Genomic DNA, 19645 nt, shown 5'->3' with positions numbered 1-19645 from the left:
CAGACAGCTGGGAGAAAACTGTAGCGCTTCTGAGACCTCAAAGCCCATGCCCTTGTCACGAGTCTCCTCCAACAAAGTCACACCTACTCCAAGTCCTCACCTTCTAATAGTGACACAACCTATGGGTCTCTGGAGACCTTTTTTTTTTTCCAAATCACCATAACATGGTTTGCTATGTTATAATCAATCCACTTTATCATTAGATTTAGAATTTTAATGGATTTCCTATATCTAGAGATTTAGGAGCAAAAAAAACACTTGTAAACATATGTATTATTATTGCACATTTACAATCTCCTTGGGTCCAAAAAGTAGATTTCAGTTTCAAATAATTATATTGGTTGTAGCTGAGGTAAGCTCTGAAACTATGGTGGTTTGCTTATAATTCAGCACTTAGTAGTTCAGTCTGGACATTTGCTGTAAGTTCAAGGCCAGATTGGGTCACATGGTAAGCTCCAGACTAGTGAGGATAGAGACAGACTGACTGAGACAGTCTCTCCAAAATCTGAAAATAGTGAAAAGAGTAGAAGCCTCCATGGCTTTTATGGAAATTCTGTACTGAGAAAGTTTACTGTGTTCAGTGCAGGTCTGACCTGGCCCTATCCATAGATTCAGGAGACCTGTCATTTGCCAAGGTCTTGTCTTCAAAATAAAGCTTAAAACAAAAGATTCTAAATGTTCCTAACCTAGTTCTAAACTACAGTGATTTTCTACTTTTTGTTCAAAAGCCAGAATCGAACTACAACTATAAATGACATCAAATAACATGAAACTACTTTAAAACATATTTTAGCCAACACCAATCATTTCTCAGGAGTGATCACCAAGAGCCCCAAGTCACAATTTTCTCTCTTAAATATTGCAAACATCTTTAATTCATGGAAGATGTTTAAGAACCCCATGGTGCTTTTAGAATTAAAAAATGTTCAATGCACAAGGAATTCCAAATTAGGGGGGGTATCTAAAATCGGAATTCCCCCCTTTAGCTACAGAACATTTGAATATGAAGGCCCTAGTAAATGATAAATGACTCCTCTAAAGTTAAGATATCTGCTAAAGGCAACAGAATGTTATAGAATTTTGATAAAATGCCCTTTTCTGTAGGTAAGAGACAAGCATTCTTTATTTTCTGTAACTAGTCTCCTAAAATTTTAAATACAAACATTACATCCCTGTCACAGTAAATTTTTAGGTCAAATATGCATGAGTGTATATAATCAGTATCACCCCAAATTAAGCATTATATAAACATTAGCAAAGTCAGCAGTGTAGGGTAGCACTGGTCTTTATGCCGAGCACATCTATCTTGAGTTTGACCTTAAATGATGGCAGGAACCTACATGTACCAGTGACCATACAAGTCCAGTGGGGGTGAGACTCGGGAGAACTCAACTTGTCATCCAAAGTGGTGGCAAGGCACTGCCTTTCCCAGCAGTAGTATATCCTGGGGAAGTGCAGAATGATGCAGGACTGCATTCTGTCAGTGTTAGGCAAGGCATGTGGCTCAAGACATGAGCATACGACTCAATGCTGCACTGGTGAAACTAATCCATAGGAAGATACTAAAGTCTATCTCTAGGCTGCTTCCCAGGTCAATATGGGCAACTTACCGTCAATGGGTGTAAGGAAACCTGGGCTTATATTGCCCTCTAGTGTAGAAAGAGTAATGGCAGGTATAAGGCAAACCTAGGCCTGGCATTTCACCAGGGGCTGAAATAACCAAAATTATTGCTTCAAAAGAACTAACTATTCAGGGGCTGGAGAGATTGGCTCAGGGGTTAAGAGCGCCAGCTGTTCTTTCAGAGAACCTCAGTTCAGCTCCCTACACCTACACGACAGCTGACAACCGTTTGCAACTCTAGTCCTTGGAAGCCAGTGCCTTCCGACATCGTATACATATATACATTCAGGCAAAACATTCATATACATTAGAATGCATAAATATTTTTTAAAAGAAAATATTCATCCTGGTCAGAATTTTGGGAAAGATAGCCATAACAAGCCAGCCTCCATAAACTACAAGAACTAGTTCTCCAATGCCAAGATTTACAGGAAAACTAACTTCAACCAAAGGTTAAAATATGGTACTAGAAATTTACAGCATAATCCACAGAATGAGTGAAGCCCAGCAGGCGAATTAGAAACAGCTCCTGAAAGAAAACTCAGCAAATCTCAAGAAAATGTGGAAAAAATATTTGATCCTTCAATAGAGAAATTTAACCAATTTAAATTAGAGGGGAACCTCTAATTTAAAAATTAAACAGAAATCATTTATCTGAAAACTAAACTCAGTAAAATTTAAAATGAATAGAATATGTCATCAACAAAATTGATCAAAATAGAAAAATAGTAAGCTCAAAAATAAGCCATTGAAAAACAGGAAAAAACAAACCAAGAAAATAAAAGAAGCAGGAAGAAGACTGAGTAGCTTTCAACATGAGGCATACAGGAAGGAGCAACCATGCAGTCGCGTGGGCTGTTAGGGTTCAGTAAAGAACCTTCGCTTGAGAGAGCAAAGAGGTAGAAAGTTCATTCAAAGAGTTAATGATGGAAGATATCTTCTGGTACTGGTTCCATATGAGTCAAAGGTCACCAAAAAGACTTAACCAAGTTTACAACAAGGCCTTTTACAATTAAGTTCTCAAAGATAAATAATACTGATAACTGGAAACCACTTAAGAGAGAAAGAAAGGAAGTCAGTCATATACAACGTTGTCCCCGTTTACTTGGCAACAGATTTCTCAGAAGAAACTTTACACAACAGGAGATACTGCTTATGGGTTTTTCATAGCATCAAGGGAGGGGTCTTCCAACCAAGAATACCACTCTTAATTAAATCCCTTAGAAAATATTATAATGACATCCCCACACAAATACCGAGGGAATGTCTCTAGGGGTCTGCCGAGGCTCTTCATGCTAAGAGACGAGTCAGAAAAAGGAAAGCATGAGTGACTCAGAGACACTCAGGTCCTCCAGTCTTCTGGAATTGGTGGGTAAACAATTATATCACCAGCATGAGACCTAAACAAACAAGTTATATAAAGACGTAATGATGTGTTACAAGATGGGCAATAAAGACAGACCCAACTGGGCCATCGCAAACTCAACAACCTGTAGGAGTAGGATTTTATTAATATGTTATCGCTAAATCCTGTTAAGTTGCCATCTTTACAAAACAGATTGTTACAATCAAAAGAACGTTCCTTTAAGCTTCATGTATCCTTAAAACGAAATTCTGTGATAAGTCAAAATCGTCAACAAGGGATTAGTATGCACTACAAGAGTAAAACAGATAACAATAGAAGATCACTGTCAGAGAATAAGAAAGAACCTAAAGTGGAATCAGAAAGCAAGCTTTAGAGTGGCTGTAATGACAGCCTGGGAATTGATTCAGTTCTCCAATTAGAATATACGGAGTAAAGGAATGAAATAAATAGGGCGGCGTGTGTGGGGCAGAGCCCGGCTCAGCCGGGCGGAGCCAGCCGGCGTACATGAGCTGGTTTAATGCCTCACAGTTATCCAGCTTTGCCAAGCAGGCCCTCTCCCACGCCCAGAAGTCCATCAACCGGGTCCTGGACATGCAGGAGGAGGAGCCGAGCGCCTGGGCCAATCCCAGAAATAAGTCCCCCTCTGAGTGGAGGATGGGATACCTCAACCTGGCTATTGAACTCAAGCACTGGAACCTCAGAGTCCACCAACAGCCTCTCAATTACAAAGCCAGTTCGAAGGCCTGTAGTAGATGAATCTGAAAATGTCCTCAGTGCCTTGCTTTTTCTGTCGGATGTACAGACCACTCAGAAGAGTCCGGGGTATCAAAACCTGTAGCTAAATCACAGCGGCCAGAAGAAGAAGTGAAAAGTAGTTTACGAGAATCACCGTCTCCTGGCCAGTCCAGAACATTTGAGACAGCTCAGTCTGAAGCGAGAGACTCTGTGTGTGTTTTAGGAGAGACTCCAGCCGTGGACCCTCTCACCTGTCCCTGAAGGCAAGCGTGAAGAAACTGCTAGGGAAGAGTCTGAGGCGAAGGTGCCCACAGTGAGATTGAAGGCGTCTGAAAAGTAGTTAATGTAAACACAGCAGAACATGTATCTCCCACATCCACTCAGTCTCTTACGGCCGAAACTAAGGATATGGCTTTAGAACCTAAAATGCAAAAACAGGAAGGCCGAGCAGCACACTTTCCCCTCCTGTTAGCTCCTCCTCGTTGGGTACTCCCACCACCAGTGACACTGAAGTCCGAGATCACGAATGTGCAATAAGTGAGAGCTCAGCTAGTTCAAGGCAAGAGACTTCGGATGCAAAGTCGTCTTCACCTCATGCAGACATTTCAGCTTCTCTCCGCATCCGCTTGCCCTAAGTATAGCCACTTAGATGACTTCCAAAAGCTCAGTGAGAGCTGCTGCTCATCGGATGCTTTTGAAAGAATAGACTTGGTTATTGTGCAGTCTCTAGATAACCGAGTGTAAGCGAATGAACTGTGGGACAGAGGCTATGCTTTAGTACCTATAGTAGTCAGTCCTTCAGCCCCAAAGACTGAAGTAGTAGAATCTACTGAGGAGAGCGCTGAAGAAGAGTAAGGAAATGAGACATTAACTGCACCTTTTGAGGAAACTGAACTAGTTAATTATGAACAGCCGGATACACTGGCTTGTCCTACACCAGTAAATGTCGGTCACTGCCTCTGGACCAGCCGCTGAGAGCCAGCCGAAAGCACTGTGGGAGAAAGATGTTTGCAAGGCAGTTAGTTGAATTTCTGAACGAGAAGCCAAAAAAGAGGGAGACTCGATTATTGTCCCTTAGTAAAGAAAAGGCACTTCTAGAGGAAGTTTATGATAGCCCGAAGGATGAAATGCTCAGAGTAGAAGAAGAAAGTAGTAGCATTTCTTCCCTGAAAGATGAATTTATCCAGAGGATTGCAGAAGCAGAAAAGCTCAGCTGCCTGCAAAGAGAGAGATGCTGCTAAGAAGGGAATGGAACCATAAAGGAAGAACTTGGCACTACAGTTAAATAGTAGTCAGACTGCAGACCTTTTGAAGAAAAAAGATGAACAGATTCAAGGTTTAATGGAAGAAGGAGAAAACTTTCGAGCAGAAGCTGAATAATTCTACTGTCATGAAGAAATTAAGAGCTAAAGATAAAGATCATGAAAATGTTATTGCAAAGCTGAAGAGAAAGCTAAGAGCTGGGAGGGGAGTTACGCCATTTAAAACAGGTCCTTGATGGCAAAGAGGAGGTCGAGAAACAGCATAGAGAAAATATTTTAAAACTACATTCTGCGCTAGAATCCCAGAAGAAAGATCTTGGCTGACTTCAGGTAGACATGGATGAACTTGAATGAAAGAGCCAAAGTACTCCGGCTGCCCTAGACAGTGTGTACAGAGAACTTACCATTCTTCACAAAGCCAATGTGGCTAAGGAACATGAGGTTCAGGACGCTGCTCTGATGCGTGAAATTCTGGGGCACTGGAGAAGGCCCAGGAAGAAGCCCGTCAGCAGCAGAGACTCCAAGAAGCAGAGAATCGAAACCAAGAGCCGAGTCAAAGTGTTTCATCAACAAGACCATTGCTTCTACAGATAGAAATTTACAAGCAACTCTAGGATCCCACACGTCCTCGTGGGAGACCATTTTCACTCAAGAAGCACTAAAGGAAAAGGACTACAAACTGTTTTCTGTTTCTAGTACTTCCCACCACACCACACTCCAGCTCTATAAGTGGAATAGACATGGCTGCAAACATTCTTCTGGTCTCAGAATGAGTCTCACCACCATTCATTTGCACCAGGGTCTACATCAGCCAGCAGAAGCATTGTTTAGGAAGCTGTAAGGATGGGGACCAGGTCGAACATTATTGCAGTCTCAGCTAAAGCTCCGGGAAGGAAAAATTATTCATTTACATCTAGAAATTAGTAACCTGGAATCACTAGATCTTTAATGTCCGAAGAGCTAGTTAAATTAACAAATCAGAATGATGAAATTGAGGAGAAAGGGAAAGAGATACCCAAGCTTCTAGTTCAACTGTGAGATTTGGATCCAAGATACAACACTGATCTGCAGATGTATGGAGAAAAAGCAGAAGAAGGAGAGGACCTTTGCCTGGATCTTGAAAATGGAAAAAATATATTTAAAATTCAAATAGATGAACTTCTAAGACAAAGCCTCAGTTAACTTGGGAAGTTTGTATTCCCATCAAACTAAATGTAAACGCTTATATATAAATGCAGACTTACAATAAATTCTTTTTCAGAATGAGAACCTGAGATTTGTTGTAGATTGTAAAAAACTTTTTAAAAATTCTTTTATAGTATATAGTCATATTTGCAGTTGAATTATATTATGCAATATTTGAATTTTACTTTTGAAACTATTCTTTAAATTTTTATTTTTAAAACATTTTTTTCTCTTTTGGTGCCTTGAACAGTACAGAGATTTTTTTACTTTATCCACTGATCAATACAGCTAGGAAAGGAGACAGGTGTTTTGTATTATTGAAGATATATAATTAATTGTATTGTATCTAATTTGTATGTATTTGCACATATTGAGAGAAGAACAGAGTAATGTTAACATTGAAATTTTGAAATCTTTCACACATATCTTTCAACATGTTTCTTAAAAGTGTTTTAAACATTTGAGTATAAAGGTTATTAAGCCTGTGACTACTAAATTATACACTGAGGTTTTTCCTTTAAAAGCAGAAGTCACACTGACAAGTCTAAAATTTGAAGAGTAATTTAAACTTAAAAGTATTTCTGTTTTGAAAATTTATTCCATGTAACTTCCACAATGAACAAAGTGTGAACAAATGTGGATGGTTTTTGTTACTTATCCAAAATAAGCTATAAATATTTGATATTAACTAGGCATAATTAGGTAGTGGGAAATGTTGCTTGTAGTAAATTGTGATAACATCAGTAGCAGGTAATTTTTAAATATTTTACCACACTGTTAAATGAATCTAACATAATAAATCATTAAGAAAAAAGAATGAAATGAATAATAATAATGAATATTCAATGATATGTTTCTTATAAGACATTTACTATACGTCAGGGCATGCCAGGCATGAAACAGGAGAGAAAGGTAAGACACACACGGAAACAGAATTCAAAGACAGTAGGCACAGCTCTATTAATGTCGTAAAGGGAATTCTGATTCGGGAACAGCAAATGGAAAAGGGAGGTTGTTGTATAAAGATAAAGGGGCTGTCTCAGCAAGACTCAATGGCAAGCATAAGTTTCTATGCATTTAGTATCAAAGCACCATATATAGAAAGCAAGTATCAGTTAACCTAAAGGGGGCACAGACTCCAGTGTGGTAACAGTTGGAGACTTTCACACTCCATTCTCCCCAATGGATGAATAACCCCAGTGGAGTTAGAATAAACATGAATTGGGTACACAATGGACCTGGCAGACATTCACGAAACATCCTATCATACTGCTACCCAATGAACATTGCCACGTGAAACATTTGTGAGTTGCCCCATATGACACATCACAAAACAAAAGGACACTCAGAAAATTTAAAAGCTGAAACAATACCAAGTGTTGTTCCTGAGTACAAATCAGTAATCAATAATACTTGGATGGTATGCCAATATGGAAATTGGGTTACTTTTGAGCCACCAATGGGTCACACAGAAAATTTTACAAAGGAAATTTTAAAATGTGTAAGACAAACACAAACTAAAACATGCTGAAAACTATTAATATAAGGTTCCATTCTCATATACTTTCATATTATTAAGAAAATTTTATAACAATACATACCATATTTTAGACAAACTAATACCAAGAAACCAGAGAAACATGAACACATGTTTAATAGGAAAAAAATAGTAAATGTGCAATAGAAATGAAATAAGAACAAAAGATACAAAGACCAGCAAGCTGAAGATAGTTTGCTGATAGAAGTATAATGAACACCTATGCTAGACTGAGGAGATAAGAGGCAATAAATAAAATTAGAGACGAAAAAGTTGACATCCAGCTAACACAACAGGAACATAAAGGGCCCCTAGAGATCCATACAAACAACCTGACTACATAGACAGACAGAATCAAAGACCCAAGGAAGAAAACCATAGCCAAAAACTCCTGGTGCTTTTAAATATAATAGAATTCTCAGCAAAACGCTAGCAAATGCTTGCTGGGGAGACGGTTGAAGAGGGAAAGCACTTGCCGTCTAAGCCTGAGGAAATGAGCGTGGATCTACAGAACCCATGTAATCCAAGTGCTCTGGAGACAAAGATTGGGTATCGTCCATGGAAGTGTGGGGTCTGGGAGAAATGATGTCTCAATTTATAAGGTCGAGAATAACTGAGGAAGACACCTGATATCATCAACCTAGGACTCCACACACATGCATGTATATGCAAATACACTTCATACTGCTGAATACCATCACATATGAATATGTATACATATATATGTGTATGTGTGTGTGTGTGTGTGTGTGTGTACACACACACATACATATGCCAAAAAATATCTGCAAGCTAATTCTGACAGTATGTTAGAAGGATGACTGTGACGAATGTGAAGAAGAGGGATGCATCCCAGGGAAGAAAGAACACGTCTGCATATGCAAATCAACCAACAAGACAGGTTCATATGATCCTCTAAATACATATAAAATGTATTTGATAAAATTCAACATCCCTTTGTTTTATACAGATAATGCATAGAGGAGTGCGTGCATGTGTGTGTGTGTGTGTGTGTGTGTGTGTGTGTGTGTGTGTGTGTAACACTCTATAGGATTAAGGTTGTAGCTCAGTAACATGTATGCTTAGCATATATAAAACCCTTGGCATGCACACACACACACACACACACACACACACACACACAGAAGGGTTGGGATGTCGTTTTTCACTACTTATATTTAACATTACACTGCTAGTCCTGACTGTAACGCAGAGTCAATATAAGTGGTCTGAAAATCAGAATGAAGACAAACTCACCATTCATTGATGAAGGATCTCGCAAATGGAAAACAGTAAACAAGTTACACTGCTGTTCTCCAATGGTGAATTGTCAGAAGTAGAAGTCAAGGAAATAATAACTATACAAACAGTCAGATATACATAAGCTTAACAAAAGAGGTGAGAGATCTCTAAGTGAAAATTACAAAACATTGAAGAAAGAAGTGGAAGAGAAACCATTTTGAAAAAGAATGAAAATATATCTTGAGTTTAGATATTAGAAAAATCAATATAGCCAAGATGCCCAAGTGTTCTACAGAATGAATGTGATTTTTGTTAGAGTATCGTTGAATCTCTTCACACAACTGCAATATCCAGCCAAAAGTTTGTATTGATCCACCAGACAATAGCCAAAAGGTGAATAGCCAAAGCCACAAAAGCAAGATAAACAAAAAGTCCAGAAGAACTGAAGTAGAAGTCTGACCCCACCTAATTTCAAAATGTACTGAAAGCTGTAGCCATCAGAATGGCCTGATGCTGGATGCAGCATGGAACTCTAATTCCAGCAATGGAGGACAAGCTGGGGCAGCAGGCTGGGGCAGCAGGCTGGGCGCCAGCCTGGGCTAGATAGAAAGGCCCTAGCTGAACAGCTAAGTAACAGGAATGGAAACATCCCGGGAACAGAGTCAGAGAATGCGCCCATGTGTCTACAGTCCACAAAGCTTGGTGCTGTGGTTGTTTGGGGTTTGGGGTTGGCTTAGTTTTCTTTTTTAGAAATAATAATGCTAAACACAAGCATTTTCTAAGAGACTGTAATGGGAAATTTGTATGTCCACATGTAAAACAGTCGAAGGAGAGAAGTCCCTCACCATACACACACACACAGAGATACACACACACACACACACACACACACACACACGCAAATTCCAAAACGAAAAATAAAGTGGATTGAACACTATTAAGTGTAAAACCCGAGAGCTAAGAAAGTAGAAAGAAATGGAAAAAAACCTTCAGGGCACAGCAAAGGGCAAAGACACTTTGTATAAAACCCCCAAAATACGGAAGACAGCTAAAAATGACAAACGTCATCTCCACAGTTCACATACAGCTCTTACAAATGGCATCTCCACAGTTCACATACCGCACACCACCTGCCCATGTGTCTCCAGAATCAAGCCTTACCCTGGGTTGAGGTGATTGACACCTTCCTCTCACTTTGCCTTTCTTTTCACCATTATCTTCCGCCCCAGTCTTCATTGGGTGGTAGCTGTGCCAGCCCATGGTGCACACAGGAGTTAGAGCAGTCTTTTCTGACATGGATGTGCTCCAGTTATCTCTATGCTGAGTATGAGGTTGATGAGACTCATCCTGACTGCGGAGAACAGGACCAGGTTCAGGAACCCAAATGTCCTTCCTTTGTAATGAGATGTGTTTAACTCTCCTTTCTGTGTGTGAGTTGGTTTCTAAGTGAGATTAACCAAAGTACTCTGAGTATTTAATGTTGGAGTATAGAATTGATATGATACTAATTTTTAAACCCTATGCTCATTAAAATAATTAGCAACGCTTCTTTTAAAAGATGTGAATGTCTCATGAAGCATGATTTTGGAAAACAACTCGAAAGGGCCAGGTAGTTAACTCTAGTAGACTCTGAAGACAGGCTGGTGTCAGTCACACATTCCCTTAGAGATACCGAGTGTAAAAATATCTCCACCGCCCTTGTTCAGTTTTTTAAATATTTGCCAATACACTATACTTCGTTTCTTACTACATTCTTTTATGCATATGACAGACATATATGAAGAGGCTTTGTTGTGACAGAAACTAATAGTCATTAGATACAATGAGTACTACACTGCTCACAAAAAGAAAATACAGATATTTTTGATACAAGACCAAATTATAGTTAGGAACCCCTTCAGGTGATATTATCCACAATTCCAAGTGAGTCCTCTGCATCTTCTACAGCACTACGGCAAAGGTTTCTGCCAGACCCCAACTCTCTACTCCAATTACATTCTTCTCACCTATTTCCCATCCTCCATTACCTTGAAATTCTGAGGCGGACAGAATGCTTGGCCATACACTTGACATCTCTGTCTCTTGACTGCAGTTACTTGGGAAAGCTCTGGGATTATATTTGATAATGTGTTTTCTTTTTTCTTCATTTTCTGTGTCTTGGAGAGACTAGAGTTGGAATTTGGTTTTTTTTCAATGGCTAGGCTCAGCTTCTTTGTAGTTTTGCAGTATTGTACTCAAGAAATGAACAGTTCCTCTTTGGCTCACTTCTCTACAAGCACAGATGAACTAAAGCATCTACCTTAGCACTCTTCTTCCGCTGACACCATTTAAGCAGATTCAGTCCATCTACACAAGTGAAGCATAGTTACTGTTATTTCAGGTGACATTGATCACAAAATCGTCAACACTAAAATAGTGACCTTCTCTGACAATCTCTTCATTGATCCTTCATCCTTATCCAACTTCTGAATTGTCCTTCCCTTTCTAAGTCCAGCATGTTAAGGCCACAGTTACGGTAGGACTCCGTTGCTAGCGGCACGTGAGGCTCCTCAAACACCATGTGCCAGCATCCTCAGCTGTGACAGTCGACTGCTTCCACCAGGATTGCAAGGGATTTCTTTCCCCCACGAACCTCCAAGTTTAATTCAAATTTTTGCAGCAACTGCCAATTTCTGGATGTCTCTCCCTTTTCCTATGACACCCCCTATGCAGCTGATATCATGATACAACTACCTTTTTGCATTCTTACAAATCCAAAAGCTATAGACTCTTAGGAAACCATCTGAATTTCAGTATACCAATTCTACCCCACTCTGTTGGTCAAAATTGTGAATGAGCAATCTAGAGTCAAGAGTCAAAGGTACAAATGAGTTTCTTTCTCTGAACAAAATAAGTAGCAAAATACATGAGAATGAACAATAATCATGAGTCCGGGAATCAGAGTAGCCCATGCAGTGAGAAACAGGCTGAATGAATAGAATACTACATTCAACAATCATACAATCATAACACAGTTCTCTCCACCACCAGCTAGGAGATGCATACTGGAAATTCTACACTGCGATGTTTTATCTACTTATTATAAAGGGTAACGGGTGGTAACAGGAGTAATTCTGAGCAAGGCAGAAATGAGAACTGGGGATACTGACTTTAACTCACTGAAACTGAATTCTAGTAATTGGCAAAAGTCTCTACAGAAGTCATGAATTATGGAAGCCAGATATACTGTTCTGGAGGGAAGGGTGGCCAAGATCATTTGATAACTGATCATTAACCCATGAAAGAAGGAGCAAACTGGAAGCAGACAGGTGGCCTTTCATTCTATAGGGTGAAGCTTAGCTTCCCTTTCCTATGATTCTGACGAGAAAAGTCATAAAAGGATTGTTTATGTCTATAAATCTCAAACGGAAAAGAGGCAAGCTGGATTCTTTACAGGCTAATTCTTAAAGCCTTCTACACATGTCGGTAGAACAGGGGTTGGAATTAAGCACACAGGAATATTGGCACGTACATACCACTCCAACTACTATCAGACATATCCACGTTCAAGCTCTAGCACCAAAAAATATGAATAAATAAGAAATAAAACAAATGCAAGAACGTGTTACACATTGCTGAGTCCTGAACACAATACCAGATCAATACTGGGCCTAGTGAATAAGACAGGCCATCCTAACCCGCCTCCTTAGGCTCTGGTTTAATTTAAGTGGAGACCCTGTGGACAGGGGCCTATGTACTCACACACACATCCAGAGAGGGATTCTTAGGTAGACACCATTGGACAGTATAAAGAGCACAGAGTAAATGCCATTTAATATTCCATCTTGGAATATAGTATATTATGATACCATAAGCTTGTAGTATTCATCTTGATAGATTAGACTTATGAAAATATGCACTGAGAGAAGAAACACAGAAATGTCAGTCAAATATAGATCATTCTGAAACATACGATTAGCTCAATGATTCAAATCTGAAAATTTTCACAATATGTTTCATATGGCTATATGTGAGCATGCCAACTGCAGGTCACAAGGGTTTTTAATTCCTTCCCTCAGTCACAAGAGAAGGCAGTAAGTCACAGGGAAATGAAGTGGGTGCTTTGTATGATGGTAGAATGGTAGCCTGGTGTTTCAAAGGGAGATGGCACATTCTATGTCCAGATGTGGTTGATCCAATCCCTGTCAGCTTAAAGAGCGACACTAATTTGCTAAGAGAGCTGCTTTCTACAAACAGTTTCTTGGTCACTATTATTTGAAGTGTCCATGTATTGTGATATACTTCCCAAATCTTGCGTTAACTAGTTTAATAAACTACTTAGAGGTTTAATCAGAGCAAGGTGTTATTCTCTAGGAGGCACAACTAGGCTTCAAAATGACAGCCCAAGAGTCAGTAACCAGAGCTCTTCTTCATGTACACTGACTTAGCAAAGTCTCCAGAACCATGACCTCCAATGTACTCTCTTCTGTAAGAAATTATTAGTTGGGGGTTAGTTTTATTTCTTTAGTGATACTAAAATCACTCTTCCCTGCGGCTTGTGTACTATTTTGTTTTAACTCATTACAGAATAGTGGGTTGCTGTTCACAGTGCATTTAAGTTCTTCAAGGTGTGTGCTATCTTTTACCTAGTAGTATATGCACATCTTGGGTGACCAGCACCTTATCTCTTTTGCCATCCTTTCTTACTGAAGTACTGTGGCAAGAGCCTGGAGCTAGATCACAGCTCACCTATGTGTTGAGAGACAGAAGGAGAGAGGAGAAATATCTGGGGTGCAAAGTTGCATTCCTCCCTGCCTAGACAAGAAGACATGCTGAGAACTACCTGGCAAAATGAATGCATAGTTCCCCCCTCTACACACAGGATAAGCAGTCACAAAGGAAAAGAAGAAGCTGTGACTATCCTGGAGGCAGGCAATCACTAGCTGCTTGCAAATCGCAAGCTCATTCATGAATGAATCATTCTTTATCTGACTATCATCTTTAAGTAACTTCACACATATAACTTATGAAGCATAGACCTTGGAAAGATAGGATGATTATGCCATTACTGTACAAAGGAAGAATTCAGTCGAATCAAAAATGTTTATTGCCTGTCACGACTGCTAACTTCTTGTTACTTGTCAGCACTGCCTCATTGAGCCAACCTATGGGGCAGGTGTTAGGATAGTGTCTGAAGAAATGCTCAAAAAGTTTAATTCATCATCGGGCAAACCATTGTGAGGAAGTTCTAATTTTAACAACGAGCATTTAAGGTACTCCTGCCAAGAATTCACTTAAAGAAAACCTATCTTCCACTGCATTTCAAAGATTTCTAGGTTCTAAGTGAGAAAGAGACTCCCTCTGTAATTCTTCTAGCTCCCAAATGGGAGGTTTAAGAAGTCCCCACCTCTGTTTTTGTAAGCATAGGATGGCCTTTCTCTGTCACCAACAAACCTTATGTAAGATAAAACTGACAAAGGTATGCCAGTATGTGGTTTACACTGCAGGAACAACAAAATGTTACAAAGAATATTTGGAAAAATAGAAAAGAACACAAAAACACACCCATATTAGACTAGCAAATGCCAGACATTTGGAACAAAAGGTAAACTGTTTTCATACATTACCTTAGCATGAAGTGTAGATATGGTCTGTCTGTCTGTTCATGTCAGTGTACATTAGGAAAAGATTTCAAATGAAGCACAAAATTGTGGGCACTTAGAATACTTGTTTACTATTTACAAAGAGAGACATTTTAGCACCTTAATCCTTATCTCAAATACCACAATGTCCTTGAACGGGCATTAATGTTGCCAGAGGCTACAGGTTATATCACAGTGATCATGGTGGGTTGGGTTGATCAGGACAACCAGTTCCCATACATGTTGACTCTTGGCAGTTTCACTGGGACTCAGGACAGTAAAAGTCTAATGTGATATTCACTGTTCTTGTGTTGCATTTTGAAATATTCTAGTTTTTCAAGGAAAGACCATGCCTTGAAAGATCATGCAATGAAAGATCATATGCTGTAACAGGCTCATAAAAACACACAGCTATTCATGTATGTCAGAGGAGCCATTATAAAAGAACTAAAATTTGAACAAATGTTAACATGACACACTTGGAGATGCTAGCAGGCCATTGGAGAAAATGCTTGAGAGAAGAATCCGAGAATCCACTTCTATTGGATCAAGAGAGGGAATCAACTGAGTCTAATTTGAATACAACATTAGAATCAGAACATCTTAAAAGGTAGTGACTGAAGCTGATTGAAAAAGTAACCGAAGTCAGTTCAAGGGAGCAGACTAAAGTTGCACGTCCAAGAGGTAGACACTTGAAATGAAAGGGGTTAACCAACAAGATGCAATCTGTTGGGTATTTAAAATGCTGGACATGGGGTGCATGTCGGTAATCTCAACCCTCTGGACATTAAAGCAGGAAGTTTGAAAGTCTGAAGCCAGAGTAGGCCACTCAGTGTGACCTTGCCTGCAGAAAAACACACACACACACACACACACACACACACACACACACACACACACACACACACACACACACCAAACAAACTATAAAACATTATGAGTCAGTATTCAAATAATTATAGTTAAACTTTATGAAATATGCAGAAAGAAACTTTCCTTCTCTTGACAAAGGCTGAGTGACAGCAGGAGAAACAGATCTTCCTCCTTCCACAGCTCTTCAAAGCTCACATGTGCATATGAGAAACCTCATCCGTGTTTCTTTCCTGAATGACTTCTCTTGAAGGTATATTAGAATGGACATTTGTTCAGTGCAGTCTGTATCTCCGTACCCCATGTTTAACATAGCAAATATGAACACATGAGGATTTGTTAATAACATTCTATATAAACAATAAAAGGGGAATGAGATAAATACTCCTAGAAATAATGTGAGGTTGACATTCTGTCAACAGACAGAGGGAGCGGAGAATAAGTCTAGGAAAACACGTGATCAGGAAATATTGCAGAAGAGTTGATTTACAAGCACAAGGCATCAGAAGTCCTTTGCTGGACCTTCTCCTATCTAGATAGCGGTACTCACATAGCTCACCAGGGGAAGAGAAGATGCCTTTACAGAGAGAGCATAACTCTCTTGCTAGTTGCACTTGCTAGTTGAGTACCTCGACGTGTGGGTCTGCATTTGCACTTGAGATGCAGGACAGGAGAAACGCAGGTGGCATTTTGTCAGTCACTCAGGTCTCTTTGTAAAGATGCTTGCCATCTAAGTACTAATATGAATTTTCTTTATCTCAAAATTAACTGCCCTAAAAATTGAATTGTGTTTTATCTATTGTTTGCCTGCCTTGAATGAATGTATCTAGAAATTGTAGTCTTCATTTACCAAGCTAATAAACAGATACCACCTACTCCTGATTTGGTATCTACATAAGAGAATGCTGTCATCTTAAACTCAACCAGTGATTCACAGCTTGGTTTTCTTCTTTAATCTACCTCACCATGTGAGACTGTTTCTCTTACAGCATGAAAGTCTTCATGAAAATACTGTGTTGGAAGTAAAGCACCAAGAACAAGTTTGAATCTTGAATGTGCTGTTATTGTAATTTAATATTTTACCCTGATAGACAGAAATGTTTTTAAAGAGCACTTTGCCTACTTTCCTCATTACTAGTAATTAATATTTCCACTTCAGAGAATGTATGTGGTCATTTAAGCATTAATTAATGCTTAATTAATTTTAATCACTATAAATTATTATCAGTATAAAATAAAAATGAATCAGTATAAATTATTTTTAAATGATATGAAGACCTATATCAATATTAATCTAGACCTTATTCTATAGGGATTTAAGGGAAAATTATTATAAAGATAATATATGTATAATCTCTATATGATTATAGCATACTTTAAACAAATTATTACCCAGGGAAATGAAACACTACTACTATGAAAACATGTTAATGTCTAAGACTTAATTCTTCGTGACATTAATATTATCTAATAATTCATGCATAAGAGATAGTTCCCAGAATTTGCATTAGGTAAGAGTTTTATTAAATTATATCTTATAAAAATTATATCATCTCATTTGCTTTACAAAACCAATGTTTTATAGGTATTGGGGGTTGAGGTTTAACTTGCCAAACTATATAAACCCTCAAGAAAGTGAAATACACCTTAAACCAAACAGAGAAACTGCTATCTACATCAGTCGTTGAGCCTGTCACTGAGACCGTAGCTTGCTGTTTAAAACCTGGACTAAAGAAAGTGTTCAATGACTTCCTTCCAAACCTCTTCTGAGTGGTTGCTATGTTATTGCATGTACAGATTCCTGCTGTAACCTACTCTTAAAATGTTCTTTGCACTTTATTCTTTTCATCATTTCATGTATGTACAGTGCTTCACTTGATAGTTCCACAGTTCTCTCTCTCTCTCTCTCTCTCTCTCTCTCTCTCTCTCTCTCTTTCTCTCTCTCTCTCTCTCTCTCTCTCTCTCTCTCTCACACACACACACACACACACACACACAAAAGTGGGGAGGGAGAGAGAACAGAGGCAGAAACAGGGATAGGGACACACAGAGAAATACAGACAGACATAAACACATAGTTAATTTTTCATAACATTAATATCTAATATTTCATGCATCAGAGATAATCAGAGAGAGAGAGAGAGAGGGAATTTATCTGTATCTAAAAATAAAGTTAATACCTTATTTGAAAAAAAGAAAACCTTCTAAAGCATTTGAAAACACGGGTACCAGATGGTGAGGGAGTGAATATTGAGAAAGACTCGGCTGAAAGTAAAGTGAGGCTACCTTTGACAGTAGTGTTTGTCAAACTCTAACCAAGCTCTAGACAAAGAAGTGATCTTTGCTGCCGTTTTGACAGTAAGCTCTAAGAAAGGCCTCGAAGCACTGAGCCTTTTCAGCTCTTGTCTGGTAAGTGGGAAGAACAGCCTGATCTCATACACCATCGCTCCCACATCAACCAGTATTTGCTTCACCTATTTCACCCCACCTCCCTCTTTCTGGGCTCTTTTTCTATGTTCTTTCCTAATTCCTTCAGGAAAAAATAAGGAGAGGTATTGTCAGCCACAAAAAAGGAAGGAAGCAAGCCCTAGGCGTATCTGTTCTTTAAGGCACTTACAGGTTTGTGAACATTCTGTGCCACGGTCCTTGCTCACCTCTCGGAAAGCCCACAGTGGACAGTGAGGGAAACTTTTTGAGAGAGCAAGTGTTGAGTTCAGAGGCATGAACTAAGGGAAACTGCTGGAGGCCTAGCAAAGACTGAATTCGAACTGTTCAGTGGGGAAAACAAACGAGCATCCACACCACAGCAAAGGCGGCAGAAGTGTGGGAAGAATCCCTGCGAGTTCACAGCGGAGCAAACTGGTCTGGACCACAGGACTCAGTTGCAGGATGGAGAATGTGTCAAGGGAAAGAACGGACTTCAAGAAGCACATGAGACCGAGACACTAGGTGCAAATCCAGTGAGTTCCGGTTTCATAGGAAAACAATTAACAGTCTTCCCGGGGTCAGGCTGCCTGGGATTCTTAAAGTGATGTCTTAGAAACAACTGGGTGATTCCAGAGTAGAGGCTCCCGACAGTCATCTAAGGAGGATGGAACCCAGGCAGGAGGACTGGGTTTGAAGCCAGTCTGAGCTACTTAATGAGTCTGAGTCAGCTAGGGCTAATAGGGAGTTGCTTTCTCATATTAATTTGTAACTTAGTTTAGTTAGTTAGTTAGTTACTTAGTTAGTTAGTTACTTAATTTAATTTAAAAGACTGGACCTGTGTGTAAAGATAGCCATCATTTTTCTATTTTATTTCAAAGTTGTAAATAGAAGTCCCAACTGCTTTGATGAGATTGTGCAACCCAGAAAAGTGAACGGCCAATCATTACTGATCTCAGAGGCAATGAAGGGGCTGCCCCTCTTACAGGGGCTTCATCCACACCCTCATGCACGAATATGGTGCTATAGTTTGCTCAGATGGTGTTGGAGCACCAGCTTTAGTGCTGATTCTGGGAAAGTTCTTTTGAAGCAACAGGTAACACCATTTGCTTGTAAGATCCAAGAAAGCAGCCAAAAACTAAAGAAAGGAAAGAGAAAACAGGAAGTAAAGTGAGGGTCAAAGAAAAGAGCGTGCCTCCTGAGAGATGAAATGTGGAAACGAAGTCTGAATTGAAGAAAGCAGAGCTCTCGCTGTAAGTAACCATTTCATTAAAGTTACTCAAATTGTGAGTTTCTCAAGAGTGGCACATTGTGGGCTCAGATTAAGGATAATGGGCTCCCATGTGAATTCTCCTCATTACTTCCCTTGAAAGAGCAGTAAATCTACTGAAAGAGTAATTTAGGCTTACTGCTCACAGTCCATTCGTTTTGCTTATAAGCTTCCCTGTTTAGGATTTTAAAAATATGATGCAGGTATAACCAAAAAGAAAGAGATCAGCCTAAAATGAGCCAATTTCAACTCCTCAAATAGACATGGCGTCCAGGTCTGTGCAACAGGCTGCAGACATTTTGAGGCAGTACATAATGGTGGAATCTAATCCTAGGAGCCCCACACAGACAGCACAGGAGAGATGATGTCTGCCTTGAACAGAATTACATGCATGTTTAACTGGACTCTAAATAGTCTCTTCATCTTTCCATCAATACTCACCTTCAGTTCAATTCGAAACAAAGAAAAAGGGTTGACAACTTTCCCCAGTTTTAAGAAAATAAATTATTTGG

At 39.3% G+C, this 19645-nt stretch overlaps 1 protein-coding gene and 1 pseudogene across 2 annotated transcripts in view; both read left to right on the top strand.

Moving 5' to 3' along the window:
* Cntn5 (contactin 5) overlaps positions 1 to 19645 on the top strand; it is a 1240814-nt gene that overhangs the window by 1117638 nt on the left and 103531 nt on the right.
* On the top strand, positions 3492 to 6213 carry LOC134479991 (TATA element modulatory factor-like; annotated as a pseudogene).

Source organism: Rattus norvegicus, chromosome 8, assembly GCF_021556685.1.
Source record: "Rattus norvegicus strain SHRSP/BbbUtx chromosome 8, alternate assembly SHRSP_T2T, whole genome shotgun sequence".
Classification (NCBI taxonomy): domain Eukaryota; kingdom Metazoa; phylum Chordata; class Mammalia; order Rodentia; family Muridae; genus Rattus; species Rattus norvegicus.
Note: the sequence above shows the minus strand (reverse complement) of the source record. Positions and strands in the feature narration are given on the sequence as shown.